Source organism: Malus sylvestris, chromosome 2 (assembly GCF_916048215.2).
Source record: "Malus sylvestris chromosome 2, drMalSylv7.2, whole genome shotgun sequence".
NCBI lineage: Eukaryota > Viridiplantae > Streptophyta > Magnoliopsida > Rosales > Rosaceae > Malus > Malus sylvestris.
The window spans coordinates 25,893,361-25,899,318 of record NC_062261.1 but is presented as its reverse complement, the minus strand read 5'-3'; the positions used below and the strand labels follow the sequence as shown (position 1 = coordinate 25,899,318).

Below are 5,958 nucleotides of genomic sequence, written 5' to 3'. Positions count from 1 at the left end.
GATAAAGTTTGTGAAATTACTTCATGGCCCTATTGTTACTTATTTTCTTATTCGCTTTCTAGCTAGAGTGATCATTTAGATTTGTATAACTCTTCATTTTGATCTTTGTAATTGAAAACCGTTAGAAATGATCCCTAAATTTATCTACCTTAAATCATCTTAGTCATTCCATAAAAAATATGTCAACACCATTGTTAAATTGTCACGTAAGCGACCACATGATCACCTTTTCCAGGATATTTTGTCAAACCATACCCTCATTTTTAGCTAAATAGTCTATAAGATTGTCATAACTCCTTACTTAGTCTCTGACAATGAAAATCGATTGAAGTAGCTCTTAAATTTGTCAATCATAAATCATTTTAATTATTCCGTGAAAATAAAGAAGATAAAGAAACTCCACCAAAATTTGACCAATAAGTACCTAAAACACTAATTAAATAAATAAAAAAAGTGCACAAATGAGATGCAATGAGCGTTTGGACTACTGAATACTCATTCTTAGAGGTCTAGTAGCATGTTAGTTATGTTTATTTGCCAAAATGTGTGAAGATCGTGAACACCACCAATGTTTGACCCAGTAAGTGCCTAAAACACTCCTTCAATGAAAAATGCGCACAAATGAGATGCAATGAGCATTTGAACTTTTGAATACTTATTCTTAGAGGTCTAGTAGCATATTAGATGTGTTTACTAGTCAAAATGTAAAGGTGGTGAAACTTCACCAAAATCTTCTCATTAAATGGAGAGGTTAGTTTGACAAAAATACAAATGTGGTCTGTACGACAGGCTGTGCGAAGTATCGCAAGTCACCTACGAGTCGGAATCACCTATTGTGGTCTGTACGACAGGTTGGCATTTCTTGGATCTAAGGTGAGCATGTGGTGCGGGAGGTGAACGATCACATGAGGCTAGGCCCTGTCCTCAGGCGGAGCACTAACATCGAGGTGCAGGATAATGAGCTATAAATACATCTCAACACAATCATACTCACTACACTACCATCAATATATACTCACTTAAGGCTTACCTGAACGTCAGCAGCATCAAGCAACAATATATATAATCATACTAATTCATAATCAAACATAAAGAGCATTTGACATGGCATTTCAATATATAAAACCATTTAAATAAGTTTTCTGGGAAAAATACCAAGTATATATATATATATATATATACTAAAAAACCAAAAGCCCACTCATTGATATATGGAAGGGTTGTAGCCCCCGAGTTTCACTTGACTATGCTCGTCCTCTAGATAGGTCTCACCTATATGCGAAACAACTATTTAAACATTATTTTAAAGCACATAAACAAAATTAGTAATAACTTCTCATATGATGCTCAATTGGGATGTTTGAATATACCAACGTGATCTACTCAACCCCACAAATATCCCCATATTTTTAGAATAATTTTTCAAGCACCCACGCACCCTCACGTGCCGGCCAAGGCACGGCCACACACGCAGCCATGCGTAGGCACGTGCTTGGCACACCAAACGGAATAGTTAACGTTGTTAAGGAATATTCCATAAAAAATCAGCATATATCGTTATTTTTACCTGATAGCGTTAAGAATATTCCGTCAAAATTAACGGAATATGCTCCTTCTCCTTCCTTGGTTCGCCGGAGTCCGGCGCTGGCCACTGCTGCGTCGCCGGTTTTTGGAAAAACTTTAAAGCTTCATATCTCACTCATTTTTCAACCAAATTCCTTGAAATTTGTACCAAAATGAAGCTTCGGATGAGAAGAACACATTCTTACCACTTTAAGGTCCTAAAACCAATGAAATCTTGCCAGAAAAATCTCGATAATCCGACCACCTCTGCAATTCGATGAACTCGAGTATCCCGACATCCAAATCACTCCAAAATTCTTCTATAAGCTTCGTGAAGAAGTTTTAAGACCTCCTATGACCTTAGAACTCAATGACAGTTATAACTGGACTCTTAAGCTTGCAAGGAGCATGAAAACAACTTCCACAACTTCGATCCATGAGTGATGAAGTTGGTTGAGAGGTTGTCCGTACAGTTGTACGGAAATGGAAGAAAAATTTGAGAGAGAGAGAGGTCAACGGGTTTGTGTGGGTGGGTGTATGTTGTCCAAGTTTGGGCAACCAAACAAAACAAATAAAATTTTAAGTTCCAACTGGGTCCAAAAAGTTAGGAAGGAAAATAGATTGATCCAAAAGCTTAGCCCATTTGCACACACAAACACACAACGTTCAAGGGCAAAATGGTCATTTCATACGATCAATAAAATATTTCGAGACAGTCTGTCACAGGAACCCTAATGCCTTCTTAATTTGATTTTTCCAAAACTGTTTTTTTTTTCCCTCCAGTTTTAATATTGCAGATTGTCTTATTTTTATTAGTTAAATTCGTTTTATTAAATTAGGCCATAAAAATCAATCACCTCAATTTTCTCCTTTACAACAATTATTGGAATTTGATTTGCTTCGATTTATTTAATAATCCATGTGGAGAACGATCTTACGAGATCCATTTATACTACAATAACCTTGTCATTCTTGCAAGTATTATAGGAGTTTTTAGCTTGTTTACATGTGTAGTAAAATCTCTCTCAAGAAAATGGTGCTGTTGTTGGGGATCATTTAAAATAATTCGTTCTAAACATATTCTACATTAGTTATTGTTGTACGTATAAAATAAAATTTAAAAAAAATAAGAAAAAAAATTAATTAATTAATTTTTATTTTTACAGATCACAACAGGGCAGTGCAAATTACAATGTGTGCATGGTCAGCACACGTTCAACAGATAAAAAATTGATTCCATTTGATCCAGAACCTGAGCAGACGTTGAGAAGAAGACACAGGTAACAAAATTTGCAGTGGGTTCCTTCTTTACAGGGGACTTTTCTGCAGTCTTTATTTTCTGGGGTTCTGCACAGCAAAGAGACAATGGCTTTTGTTATTCCAAAGGCTGGTTAGCCTCTGGATGATTCACTGATAGCTCACAACACTAATATACCAAGTTGCATCACTTATCTAGAAGTGGAGGAAGGGTCTACATTCGAAATAAAGCAGCACATGTTGAATATTCTACCTACATTTCATGGGTTATCAACTGACGATCCTAACATGCATATTGTAGAATTTTTAATGGGATGCAAGTATATTTTGGTGAGAGGATTATTAGCCGAATCTATTAAGCTCCATTTATTTCCATACACTCTAAAAGATCAAGCAAAGAGATGGCTCCTCACACTTCCATCTAGAAGCATTAGTACTTGGGCCTAACTCAATGAAATTTTTTTAAGCAAATATTACCCAGCTTCAAAGACTCTTGACATGAGAACTAATATTTTATCTTTTGCCCAAAAACCAAATGAAGAGTTTCATGAGGCATGGGAACGGTTCAAGGAGTTGATTAGAAAATGTCCACATTATGGTATTAATAGTACTGATCAAATGCATATATTTTTCAGAGGGTTAAATATGACAACAAAAACTTTTGTCAACGCGTCATGCAGAGGTTCGTACAAGGATAAAATTGCACAAGAGGTTTGTTTATTATTTGAAAAAATGGCAGCAAATACACAATAATGGGCAGTTGAGGAGCCACAATCTAGGTCTGTTTTTGAGATGTCTAATGGTTCTCTATATGTGTCGGCACAAATTGAAAAAATGGAGAAAAAGCTTGAAAGATTTGATGCAAAATTTGACATGTTATTACAAAGAATTCCAGGTTCATAGGTTATTGTATAGCAGCCCTTACAAACTGCCTGCAACATTTGCAGCATGACAACCTATGATTTTTTGAGCTGTCCACATAAAACAACTTATCCAGAGTTTATAGCGGAGCAGGTTAATGCATTTAATAATTTTCAGCATCCCCGATATGACTTGTAGTCAAATCTCTACAACCCAAGTTGGAAAGATCATCCTAATTTAAAGTGGGATAGAGATCAACATGCTAAACCACAATTTCAACAACAAATACAGCAACCTGCTGAACCTAAGGCTACTTGGGAGATAGCAATTGAAAAATTAGCAAATATTACTAGTCAAGAAGTCCAAAATCTGCATGCATCGATGAAAAATATGAAAAAACAAATTGAGCAGATTGCATTGTAAGTTTCAGAAAGAGATTCGCAGGCAGCACCACAACCACAAACAGATTTCGAAAATTTTGCAAAATCTAATATTTTTGCAGATTTTGCAATTTCTGCAGATTATGGGCAGCCACAAGACAGATCCGAAAATTCTGCAGAAGCTACCACAAAAACTGCATAACGTGTTTATGTGCCTCCAATGCCTTATCCCGAAAGGTTGAAGCCTAAAGCACAGATCAACAAATGACAGATTTTATAAAGACTTTGGCTAAAGTTCAAATTAATCTTCCATTAATTGATGCAATCAAGAACATTCCATCTTATGCCAAGTTTTTTAAAGATGTTTGTACAAAGAAAAAGAAGCTTGTGGATTCCACAAAAGTGGTTCTAACGGAACAATGTAGTGTGGTCTTATTGCATAAATTGCCTCCAAAGAAAAAAGATCCAGGGAGTTTTACTATCTCTTGCACCATTAGAAATTGTGATTTTAGTAGTGCTTTAATTGATTTAGGTGCTAGTGTAAACTTAATGCCCTATTCTGTTTTTAAACGTTTAGGTGAAGGAGAGCTGAAGCCAACCTCTAACATTATTCAATTGGCTGATTGTTCAATTACCTATCCTAAAAGGATCATTGAAGATGTTATTGTGAAGGTTGACAATTTATATTTACCAACTGATTTTATGGTGTTGGACATGGATGAGGATTTGACAACACCCATCATCTTAGGCCGTCCATTCCTGGCAACAGCCTGAACTCTTATTGATGTTGAAGCCAGAACACTAACATTCCGGGTTGAAGATCAAACGGTTTTTTTAGGTTGTTTGAAGCTACCACACATCCAGGTAATAAGCAAGAATGCATGCGTGTTGATGCATTAGATGGTTTACCTCGAGCCAACTTTATGAGCAAATCATCAATTGACAATCTGCCGATAAAGACTCAAAATGTGATTCGTGAGTGTGATAGCAAAGCGCAGCAGCACAAAGTTCGGCTGGTTGAAGTGCAAAACTAAAAAACAAGACCAACTTTGTTTAACAACTATCCAGGCCATCAGATTAACCAAAAACATCTGAATGCCAAGGGCAAGAATAAAAAGTTGCAAGGCAGTCCAAGTTGTGAGAAAATACAGACAGGTACAAAAGTGTGGTTATTAAGTTCAGATTTCAAGTCAATTCCAGGTTAACAAGCGTCTCGGTGGAAAGGCCCTTATATGGTTAAACAAGTTTTTCAAAATGGTAACGTGGACATTGAAACAGAGGGTAAGGGTTGTGTGCTCAAGGTCAAGAAGTATCAACTAAAACCATTCCTAAGGAAGTTTTGTGCAAGCAAGTCATCAACTCTGAAAGAACAAGTAACTTGATTACCAGCCTTCGGTAACGTCTAGCTATGGACGTTAACTAAAGCGCTTATTGGGAGGCAACCCAATTCTCTAACTTTTTCTTTACTATCTTCCATTTTTATTTCATTACTTTCAGTTTCGAGTTGCATTTCATTTCTTAGGTTATCATAAAAATAAAAAATAACCAAAACAAAACATACAGAAACAGAAAAAAAAAACAAAAAACAAAAAATATTTGCTTTTACTTGTTTTATTTTAGTTTACCGATAGTATCTTTTACAGTTTTTTCTCTGATTTCAACTTTTGATTTTTATGCAGCCAGCAAACAAGAAAAACAAGAATTAATGCACAAAGAGATAGTTTTAGATGGAATCATGCATCCAGTAGCAGATCTACATCAACATCAACCCCAATTGCAAGTTTGCCACTCCATTGTGAGGTGGTATAAAGGCAACTTTATAGCCATTTCATCCTTAGGGTTTCTTTTGGGAGAAAAGATGAGAACACAAGCTCCCTTTTCTCTCTAAGAGGCAGGC

General features: G+C 36.0%; 1 pseudogene; it reads right to left on the bottom strand.

Annotated features, from left to right (window-relative positions):
* Nucleotides 1-3,315: 3,315 nt before the first annotated feature.
* On the bottom strand, nucleotides 3,316-3,422 carry LOC126614114 (small nucleolar RNA R71; annotated as a pseudogene).
* Nucleotides 3,423-5,958: the final 2,536 nt, after the last annotated feature.